Raw genomic sequence first — 11833 nt, 5'->3', positions numbered from 1 at the left:
TTGCCACCGAAGCTGATCGGTTAGCGCGACCGCAGGTTCGAATCCCAGTCGCGGGAATATTTGTTTTATTTGTGCAGGTATCTCAGTGAAGTATTGCTTTCGCACTGAGAACAGACAACGGAGAGAAAGGCTACTCTATGAACCAGACTTAGACTATATGGTACTAAATAGAGAATAAGGTGTCCTCTAGCGCACTACCTTATGGGCAGGGTAAATACTTAATGTTGGAGCCAGAAAGAAATTCTGCCTTCAGAACATGCGAAGTACATACTATAGCAATTCGGACCGGTATAGTACGACGGGGCGCAAGTTACATTTTGAGCGCCGGAATCGAACTACAACGATGTTTACATACTCAGAAGGGAGCAGATAACCCGTTTTAAAAACGTGCTTTTCTCTCACTGTTTTTTGACATTATATGTTTCTACACTTTAAGCTGCATTGTAGTGTATTCATTCTCGGGTACAGTATTTTTTCACGCTAGGTGGAGGACGCGGTGTGTGTAGAAGAACGCACGTTGTGAGCGCACCGAGAGGAAGTTCCCATTAATTTACTGCGCCATTAATTTCACAGAGGAAAAAATAGCCACTAAGGTGCCCACGACTAGTCAGCTGGTCAAACTCAAAGAAGCGTCCATGAACTGTCGGGCCAGGGGGTTGAAGTCACGTGTCCTGGGCCCAGCGCAAGGCACACAAACAAGGCACGACTTGGGTGATGAATAAGGGGGATCATGGAGCGAGACAGCTGGGGCTACGTGTGTTCAAAGGACAACGCTCGTGCCAAAGCCTTGTGGATACTTCGGCAGTGTGGTGCGCCTCGTACATCGGAGTGTTGGCCACGGTTTTCATTTTGCAGAAGGTATGGTGAAATCCTTGGACTCATCTGGGTTGTTTGGTTAATGGAATTGGCTTAACTATTCGCCAAGCGTGAATAGAAAGGTGCGGCCTTTTGTGAGTACAGCTTAACAGAGCTACACCAGTGATAACCGTTACCACCGTAAATATTTTGTGGCACCGCACGGACCGCTACTTTAGCTCAAGGAGTTCACGTCCTTGCGTTGGTTTCTCGACATGAAGAGTTTGGCGTGAGAACATCTGGATATGCATGACGGTGAGAACAGAAGCTCTTTGAAACGGCTTCAACGCTGTGTGGGTCTGCTCTGCTTTGGACCATTCAGTGTAGTTGTGCCGACAGCCTTGAGAAGTCGCAAGTCTTCTGAAGAGGCAATCAGGACAACTGCGTTCAGTTTTTGTTCTTTCTAAAAATTGATTCTGTGGCTTTTCTGTGCATGCTGGTATTATTACGTGAGCAAAAGACGCGTTTATTGCTCAGAACATTTGATTTGAAAATTTCTCTCCATTAGATTGAAATCCTTGACGTCAAGGCCGACATACACTCCGTGACCACTGCTTGTAAGTCAATGGCGTTGCTGCGCAGTCTCAGGGATCCGTGTGAAAAAGCTGTCTCATGTCACCGCAGTTTTCTTACGAAAAGGAGTGGTGTTTGCTACAACGCTGTTTTATTTTTCAGCTTTTCCAGGTAATAAATCCCCGTTTTCCGTGAAGATAGCCTTTTCGTCATCTAAACAAAAAATAAAATCAGAAAAAAAACTCAAGCAAAATTGATTCAGTACACGCAAGACAATAAATATGGGCCAAGAATTTATAGTTTGTCATTTCGGCGCTACTATCGCATATTTTTCAGAAATGCTAAAAAAAAACCTGAGAAGAGAATACTAGAATTCACAATGATGCCGTTGCAATTTTAAATTTCCAAGACAACCTAATTAACGGCTGAACACGACAAAACTGTGCACTGATGCATCGGAACACACTATGAAAAAAGAACGACATTAATCATGATTTTACAATCAGCTGATGGAGATGTACGCCCGCTGAAATAATAAGGATACTGGATCAGGATGCTACCTTTAGCTTTGAGCGATCTTGTCGCATGCGTAGAGAAATGTGGTCTGGGTAATACTGAGGCGTTCTTAATCTCATCATCATTTATCATCATTTATTTACCCTTAAGGGCCCCAGGGGGCATTACATAAGGGGGGGGGGTCGAACAGTAATCAAGTCACAAAGAACAAAGAACAAAGTTGGAACATAAACTTAGACACATGTAGATACAGCTGTGAACACTTCAAAATAAAAACAAGCGAGTAAGTAGGTAAACACAAGAAAAAGAAAGAAAAAAAAAGAAAAGAAAAAGAAAAAGGGCCTTCAACGGGAATCGGCCCACCTAACTTTCTGGCGCCCTCTGCTACGCTTACATTCTCTTGGAATCCACTGCGTTACACTAAAGGACCAGCGGCTATCTTGCCTTCAGAATACATGCCCTGCACAAGCCCATTTATTGTAATTAATCCGTGTTTGTTCCCTCAGCCACTCTTACGTCTTCCTGTATCTTAACATTACACTTATCATTTTTCTTCTCATAGCGGGCTGCGTTATCCTTAACTTAAGCTGAACCCTTTTGGTTAGCCTCCACGTTTCTGCCCCACCCATAGGTGAGATCCGGTAATATAGAGCTGTTTTATACTTTCCCCTTGAGGGATATCGGTAAATTGCCATTCATGACCTGAGAGAATCCTCCCATATGCGCTCCACCCTATTCTCATTCTTCTAGTTATTTCCCTCTCGTCACCCGGATCAGCAGATACTACCTGCCCCAAGCACACGTATTCCCTTACCACTTCCAGCATCTCGCGACCAGTTGTGTACTGCTGTTCCCTTGCGAGACTTTTGAACATTAGTTTCGTCTTCTGCATGTTAATTTTTAGACCTATACCGTTCTGCTCCGCCTGTCAAAATCATTGATCATGATTTGCAGCTTATCTACTGAGTGACTTAACAAGGCAATGTCATCAGGAAGTCGGAGATTACGTAGGTATTCTCCATTAACTCTTACCCCCAACTGTTCCGAATACAGGCCTCGGAACACCTCCTGTAAGGATGCCAGGGGAACGAACTTCTGTTGAAAATGTTCTGGCACAACAGTATTGTACAGAAGTGTGCGGAGGGGACGCCAGTGATTGCAGCATGGGACTCTGCTTTGCCATGCACGCTATATCTTCAGTGCGGATTGCGGAAGGGAATGAATATCTGCTGAAAAAAGGAGCGGTGGACTGCGTGCGCGGTTTGGGTCGTCAGCGTAGGGCTGCAGTGACTTCGGAAAGACGTTCTGGCCCGATCTTCAAGCCATAGCTAGTTCTCGGATTGGGAGAAGGTCAGTCTGCCTGCATCACATAGCCAGTATAGAAAAAAGGCTGGTGAAATTGAATGGGGCACTTTACTTAGCGACAGGTTTTCTTGAAAAGAGAAACAAGGATAGCGGGGACGGCGCCTCTTTAACTATGTGACTCCGCCAATTGTCCGGCCGCTGGGTGGTCGCATTGAACGCTGCTCACAGGGCTCAGAGCGCGCTGTTTCGATCCGTCCCTGGAACAGCTGGCGCCGTCGAAGTAAGCTTCTTGAAAGCGCATGCGCCTAAACAACTCATTTTTTTTTCAAACAAACCGTTTTTTTCTGCGACGCACGAAATTTAACTGTGGCGCTGATTTTAACAATGCATTTGAACTTAGAAATATGCCTTAAGAAGTGCTCCTGGTACTGTAATTAAGCGGAAACCAATAACCGTATTCGGGGTTTTGTATGACACACAAGAAAAGAAGACGCGCTTCGGCTTTGTAGCCTTCTCTTCAATGCCAAGAAAACTTGTCGCGGCGTGTAATTTGGACTGCACTGCCAGCGCACATAAAGCTAGTTGCTGACTTTGTGTCAGCCGCAACGGAGCATTTATATACTTATTTCTAAATAATATTTCACCATTTCTACTAAACGGTTAAGAGCCTTTAGTGCACTCTCTAATGCAACCTGAAAGTTCTGCACCCTCCTCTGGACATACTGATTTATGCATTTTTCTTTTTGTTGAATGACAAAAATCTACAACAGTAATATCTTTGTTTGTTACGCCTCCTTTTAAGCCTGGTTGATATGACATCGTATAATTGGGATGCAAAGTTTTTGCTTTCTGATCGACTGCAACTTAAATCTGAACCGCTTTTGCACCTGAAATCGGCGACTAGCCAATTAATGTGGGTCCAATAACTGCTTTGAATTTTTCACGGCATTTTATGAAATTAGCAAACAAAGAGAACAGAAATAATACAAGCCGTTCCTCACACAGAAAAAAAAGGCTAAGGTTAGGCTAGGTTAGGTTTTGGATATCTTTTACCATGCTAGATTATGTGATATGAAGCGTACATTATTCGCCACGAAGGGAATATTCTTGCCGCCAACATGTAGGATTAGCTGAGGCAGAAAAAGAGTACTATGAGTATTGTGAGCTTCTATGGTTTGAGGCCTTTGTGTAGGCATAAATATTCCTTGACTCCAGCCCTAGACGAGTATCTGTGAAGGCGTTAGACGTAACGGAATTTTCGGCCTAAGAGAAAGAAAGGTGCTTTGAGATCGTTCTTCATGCTTGAGTGGGAGGTTTTGCTACGTGCAGGTATCAGTGCACAGCTGCCAGCATTCCCGACACCCCGGCATAACTGCAACGCTCCTGGACAGGAATGGGTGTTATTCTACGAACTTTTCATCAAGCCAACTACAGGCAGTGCTTATTGCTGATCGTTGTTGCTTGGCAGGAGGTGCTCGCTTGCGACTCTAAACTCCCGCGTAAGTGTTCGCCAATGGCATGCTCACCACGCGGAACAAAAAGCAAGGTCAATGATTGTGGTGTTACAGCGCTCGGACCAAGGCAGTTCAGAGCTAAGACACAGTTCGGAGAGGTGATGAAACACTGCCAAGAAGAGATTGCTGCTACGGCGAGGGAGTTCCCTTCTGAGAAATTGCGAAAGGTGAGTGGACTCATGCTAAGGTACTGTGTGGACGCAGTATGAGCAAAAATTCTTGCTCGGGAATTATTGGTGGCGGTTATTTTCTTGAATGCTCTGCTCCCTTTGGGCGGCGTGAAATTAAACACTGCTAAATTCGGTTTTCAAAGCTTAGCGGATTATTACAAAATGCACGCACTCATGTGGTTGAGACTAGATGTAAGCTTGAAATGCTTTGCAGTACCGGTGTAGCACAATCCAGAGACTGAACCTCGTTGTAAAGTCTCGTCTCGGCCAAGCACAACCATCTGCCTGCAGCGCCGTTCAGGCAGCACGGTGCGACATCCAGGATCACTGACTGCCGCCGTACTGTCTGCTTCGAACATGTTCCACGCCGCGCCGAAGGATGGCGTCATGGTTCCGAAGGTTGGCGCCATGGTTCCGCAGTAGGCTAGAGTAGCCGGATCAGTGACCCTAGACGAGACTAGTTGCCTGCGGGCGCGTTAATTACGCAAGCCGAGAATGTAGGCAACAGGCGGCAGGTGAAAAGTTTAGCCAAAGTTCGTTTAAGTTCGGCTACATGTGGACCCTTCCGTTCGGGGCCGTGTTATAGCTCAGTTCTAGCGCCAAGGTCAGCCGCACTGCGGAAACAACAATGCGGTAAAAGTATTTGATGCTTGAAATCTGTCAACATCTGTAAACTACACGTGCTAGCACACTAAGCATGCATTCAAAATCGACGTTTAAGCACTATGTACACGCGATAAACTCGCCCGTTTTGTTGTGACTGAGACGAGTGGCAGATTCTTAGCTGAGATGCACTCAGGGTGACGTCGAACTCGAAAACATTTATTTGGCTAACTTGAGCCCACAAATCGTAATATTTCAGAGGCTGCTCAAGTTGTTAGGATAAGAATTCCCGCCGTTATCGGCCATTCTTCATTTGTAAGTGGTAGCAAACTTTTGAGATAAGGCAACAACCCACAACAACCTAGAAAATCGTAGGAACCATCCCCTGCATTCATTACCGCCCCAGATAGGTTTGCTTGGGATAATAAAAAGTACAGCGAAAAACAACACTCCGCTGCAACATTCATATCTGGTTAATTGCAGATAAATTTGGATGTCATTTGCCCTGCAATGTTTATCGTTAATCGCTGAATGATGAGGATAATGATGCACGGGATAGTTGCGTCATGTATGTGAGTTCTGCTAAACTGTTGTCGCCTGCAACTCTATGGTTTCTTGATCACGTCGACCATTCTTTCGTATCAGGAAAATGCACGAAGAAATGTTCTGCAGCCTACAGTCGCCGGTTTAACTTGTTGTTTCAGGTGAAACCAGTTCCATGCGAATTGATTCAGTATCTACTGAGCTGAATAATTTCCTCTTACCTGTGTAATAGGGTGGCAGCCCACAGAATAGTGCTTAGCGTGACACTCCCATTTGAATTACGGCATGCAGAAGGATGGTTATGACATGCTGCATAAGAGACACATGAATAGCTGATTCCAAAATAGAATGTACGCACCTGTGAGCAGCATTGTGTATAAATGTAACAGTGATGTGAAATTCAATTCATGATGTGATGATGATGATGTCCTCAGGCTTAATGTCAATTAATACGGACGCAAACTTTTCTTCTTCAGGCACTGCATGCGTATTGTCATATGATGAACATCTGTAAGGAGTCAATACCTGAGAAAACTACTGTGATGGCAAGTATATGATTGTTATTATATATATTTAAATTGTTGAAACTTCGGTAGGTAGTTAAAAAAACTTGTAGATTGGGTGAGCAATTAAAACTCAAATTAGATACACAGTTAACTTTGTACTTTGGGGAACGTTCTCTAAGCTTGAAATGCTTAAAAGTTGGATGGGCCAAGCTCGCTTGAAGGCATCTCGGAGTCTCCTTTTGGGTCGGGGCTTGGTGAGTGATTAAGTGGTACTAAGGAAGAGAACCATAAATAAGTGTGACGAAGCAAGTATATGTTTCGTGTGAGGAGGCAAATATATATATATATATATATATATATGTATAGCAGACGAGGAAAGGGGAATGAGGGGCTCGTTATAAATATGAGAGAAGCCAACAGCCACAGAAACCAAGGGGCACAGGGTATTTTGAATTTATTTATTTATTTTGTGGTGTTGATCAATTTATAATATTACTGAATATGCTATCGCTTAAAGCTAATTCATTATAAAAGCCGAAGAAAAAATACCCTGTGCCCCTTGGTTTCTGTGGCTGTTGGCTTCTCTCATATATATATATATATATATATATATATATATATATATATATATATATATATATATATATATATATATATATATATATATATATATATATATATATATAGCACAATAAGGTAAACGTACTTGGTTGCTAGTTGAAAATAAGATGCGAAATTGAGAAACGCTTCGTTTATTGGGAGTCGACGTTTCGGACAGAGCCAGGCTCTGTCCGAAACGTCGACTCCCAATAAACGAAGCGTTTCTCAATTTCGCATCTTATATATATATATATATATATATATATATATATATATATATATATATATATATATATATATATAGGAAAGCTTGGTATATATTTAAGAAATACATGAATTGGGTGACCAGCTAAAACTGATAGCGTACCATACTTCGTAAAGACTGAGCGACGTGGTTTCGATAATGGTATAGTCAGCTAATTTGTGGAAATTTATGCGGCTTATGGGCGATTGGCTTTGACGACCGAATATCAGATACTCTGATAAAGCATGCATGAGTTTGGTGGTTAGATATTGTTCGACGTCGTTCTGTCTTACTTTATTGTTCAGTAGCATCACCACTCAATTTAATGCAACATTATCTGGCAGCACTACTGTCCTGTCACATAATCATGGAAGAAAGAGACGTATGATATAAAAACATCTCTTACTCACAGGTTCAAGCTAATGTGAATCTCGGACTGTAACGTTCTCATAAGTGAGAAAACTTGCATGAACAATTAATTGTGGGACGGACGCCATGTAGCGGTGTAGCTAAAAACGCGCTTCCATTTTCGTGGGCATGTCCGTCAAAACTAAAATACTGCAGCACTCGCTTCAAGCTTTGCTTCTGCATTTCAGATTGAAGACTGCATTCGAACACACACGAAAAACAGGGTAATTGTTTTTATTTGCACTTGCTACTTCGGTAACTGCTTTTTTCTGCGCCTTTCAGAGTCCTCTTACTTCTGGATGACACTCAACGTCATGAGTGTCATTTTTGTGCTCGAAGCTACAGGAAGTGGCAGCCTTGGCTTACTGTAAAGTAAAGATATTATTTACTGATGTAACGTTGGTGTGAATGTAACCGTAAACGTCGGTTTATTGTCCACCATGAAGTGTGCAATTTGTAGTACTAAAGCATAATGACTGTGTCTAAGGGGGCCGTAGGCAGAAAAGCAGAGAAGAGACAGGTTATCAACAAGTCCGAACTGCCGCCTTAATAGAAAAGCAAAGTCATGATATCACCTGACGTAGCTGGTATGCTCGGCTACTGGTAAGGCACTTCAAGACAAGGTTGATCGGCGAGTTGTTTTAGGGGTGTTAGAGGGATATGAGAAGAATCGTAAATAGGTATTGGGTTTCAAAAAGAATTGGCATTGGGTTTGGAATTGGTATTGGAATTGGTGGGGTAAATAGGTATTGGATTTCAAAAAGAAAAGAAAAAAAAGCGTGGGGTCGATAACTTGCTGAATTTAATTTTACGAAAATGTGACGATTGAGCACATACAGGTGTTTTGAGAGTGCAATTTAATTCTACTTGAATATATTTGAATAGACTGGAATCCTGTACTCAGAAGTGGGGCTGTCTTATTCCCTTGGTGAGAAAATTGATAAAATCTGGGTAAGTAGACAAGTTATACAATTCTTTTTTAATCCCCTCGTATAAATGCTTCAGATGGCTCTTTTCGTAAATCTTGTGCTAAAATTTCTAATTATCCAACCACACAACAGCGGACACCATGATGGGATCATGACAAACACTGCTTCTTTTTGTGTTTTGTCCTAGGAATCGAGATAATATATGTTCTCAGCATTGCGAACCAATTTTCCCAAACACAAGTATGGTTGACGGATGATAGTTGCCCCGTTTATTGAAACCACCCATTATCACTTCGACTCGCTCACTCTCATCTTTCTTTTCCCATCGGTGCTTGGAAGTAAGGCGGCACGAGGATAATTAAGTACATTTCAATTAATTCAACTTCTCCAGCATTAGATCTCTATTTCGCTTCCTAACAGTACCGAGAAACAGGTTTCAAAGTCATGAAATGAGCACAGAACATCATTGAACTTTATGTAGGTCAGCGGAGGAATCCAGAAGCACAGGCTCACAACAACGCAAAGCCTCTCCCAACGATCTAGATTTACCCCTGTATTAAAAAAAATGGAAGATTTTATTGCGTAAGCAATACTGCGCCAGGTTTCGAGCCGTCGCGTAGCTCTCGGCGGTGTCTGAGGTCGAACAAATGGAGCGCCGTTGCCATAGCAACCGTTTCAGCCGCGCTCCACCAGGCGCCAGGACCGTCGCTGCGCCGCAGCCGCTGCCGCGCGCCTAGTCGCGCGCTCTCGACCACGGTGGAAGAAAGACTCTCTCGACGCATGTGTCGGAATGTGGAGAGAGGAAGCGGGAGCGAAACGGGGAATAAATACGCGCGTTCGCCTCGGGCAAAACAGTTGCTGCTTGCTTACGCAGCTTGGCCGGTTTAACCAGAGCAAAACCTCAGCTAATTTTTTTTTTCACGATACCGCCTTTTCTGTAGAATTTGTCCGTTTTGCTTGGCCACCCGACATTTTGGTTCTGTTGAATACTTTGCGCTATTTCGTTTCAGGTGGCTTTATTTGCGCGACGCTATGTTGGTCTTCCACGAATAAAGTAGAATACTTGTCTTGCAGTGAAAGTTTCAACTCCTGCAACTTTTTGCTAGTGCTATCCTGCTGGCTTAAGAACTTTGTCTAGTTTTTCTTCTTCAAATGTTGAGTAATTCTTGATGACTCAGTCTTGCGCTCCGAATGGTTCGTGTTAGAAACACAACTATTCACTTCAGTGAGCAATTCAAGGGAAATTGAAAATGAATGAATGCACATCGATGAAGTAAGAAATGACCAATAATAATTAGAACCTCACCGGGGTGAGTACGTGCTTTTTGCTTAACACCTGAAATGATGTCGGAAGGTAGTAGTTGCAATTTTTTGCCAGACTTGTAGGACTAGCCTCGACACAGCTGAAGCTATAGAAATTGCCTTGCGCTTTTTAACTAGCTCTCAGGCTTCTAAATTGATCAGTCTGAGTTTATTTCGTGCCTCATATCATAAACAAGTTCTTCGCGATACATTTGCAGAGTTGCTTCTTTGAAAAGAACCTGACCACAGTCCCTTACGAAGTCACACTGGACGCTACTACAATCGCCGTCTGGACAGCCTTAAACTTTGGTTGGAACTGAATAAAAATATATACCATAAAAAATGGACTGCATTATGTCATAAAGTTGTAACTTTCGATCTCTTACAAAATGTGACGCAAAAGCCACGGATTAACACACTTTCTCATAACTGACCTAGAAACAATGGATACTATGTTCTGTAATTACCGATAATCTTTTCAGGCCCAGCTGTGAAACATTTATAATTATTCCTGCTGGCAGCGTACAAATTATAGCTTGATTTATGCTGAGGGAACGAACATAGCCTGGTTTTTTAAACTCCGTTCGGATATACCTGCTTTCTTTTTTTCGTTCGTAAATGAAAGCGCATGATGAAAAGAGCCAGCTTCAGTATAACTGCTGGTCTAAAAGGGACACTAAAGGGGAACACTAAGTAACGCTCAACTGATCCATTCATCACAATTTCGGTGCAAGTTTGCCGACGTCACTGACGACTACTATGATGATGATGATTTTGAATTTTTATGGGACAAGAGCATGTGGAGCCAAAGAGTTCCATGGCACAAGATGTTTTCGTCTTTTCAAGGTCGGGTCAGAGACCCGCTTCTCAAACAATTCACCCTAAAGAGGCCGAACACCAGTCCAGGGAAAAGCTTGACCCCATGGTATCAGCAGTGAGTATCCGATGGCACAAGGGATCGAACCGCGCACTTCCCGCATTCGAGGCGGATCCCCATACCACTAGGCCACTTCCGAGGTGCGTCATCAACGAGTGTCAGTCGCGCAGCTACGTGCTCTGAAAAGATGGGCGCGCGTCACTGCTGGAAGGCACACTGTGCGCATGCGCTTAGCCTCGTCGGTAAAACTGGTGGCTTACACGAGACGATGCTGCAGGTCACAGGCTCCCACGGGCTCCTCAGCTCCCATTGAAACCTTCAAGGTCTGTTCATATCTTCGTCGCTAGTCGTTTGGCTATAGGAAGGTTAATGATTTCATTCCCGCTATCACACGCGCGCACTGTAAAAACCGGCTTTCTTATACATAGCAGGTGATTTAAGTATGCTGTCGCTGTGACGCGAAAGTAATAATAAACACGCATTCTCTGCAAACTGCTGCTGCCTAGCAGTGGTTCACACCGTGCAAGACTCTAAAATGCTGTGCAAACTTGGCTTGCTCTGCGCCAAGCCTATTGACAACAATGATTATTCATGTTTTTATTGCGATGCACCTATGAATAGCCAAATGCGTATTATATTAGTTAACGAGGCGATTAATGGAGCAGAGAGTAATGATAACTACAAACAAGAGGATACTGATAAATGTTTAGGAAAAAGCCAGCAAGGGTTAAAGGCTTGTTGATGTCTGCAAGTTTGGTTTGAAAGTAGTGAAGTCCCGATGAAGCATACAAAGATCAGATGTTGTCAAACAGTTGCAGACACATCATTCGGACGACGGGGCGAAGATTACACGATGAATGTCGTAATGCAATGCAATGGCAATCAATCAATCAATCAATCAATCAATCAATCAATCAATCAATCAATCAATCAATCAATCAATCAATC

The 11833-nt window shown here is 43.1% G+C and overlaps 2 long non-coding RNA genes across 2 annotated transcripts; both read left to right on the top strand.

Moving 5' to 3' along the window:
- Positions 1–753: 753 nt before the first annotated feature.
- On the top strand, positions 754–6710 carry LOC149330616 (uncharacterized). The gene is made up of 4 exons (XR_016285507.1): positions 754–858; positions 4519–4688; positions 4758–4870; positions 6496–6710. It is a non-coding gene; the product is annotated as an uncharacterized LOC149330616 (long non-coding RNA).
- A 1254-nt stretch (positions 6711–7964) lies between these two features.
- On the top strand, positions 7965–10351 carry LOC149330615 (uncharacterized). Its single transcript, XR_016285506.1, has 3 exons — positions 7965–8001; positions 8663–8728; positions 10227–10351. It is a non-coding gene; the product is annotated as an uncharacterized LOC149330615 (long non-coding RNA).
- Positions 10352–11833: the final 1482 nt, after the last annotated feature.

Source organism: Amblyomma mixtum, chromosome 9 (assembly GCF_055824585.1).
Source record: "Amblyomma mixtum isolate Tamu chromosome 9, ASM5582458v1, whole genome shotgun sequence".
In the NCBI taxonomy this organism is placed as follows: domain Eukaryota; kingdom Metazoa; phylum Arthropoda; class Arachnida; order Ixodida; family Ixodidae; genus Amblyomma; species Amblyomma mixtum.
The sequence above is the reverse complement of the archived record's forward strand: the minus strand, read 5'-3'. Positions and strand labels throughout refer to the sequence as shown.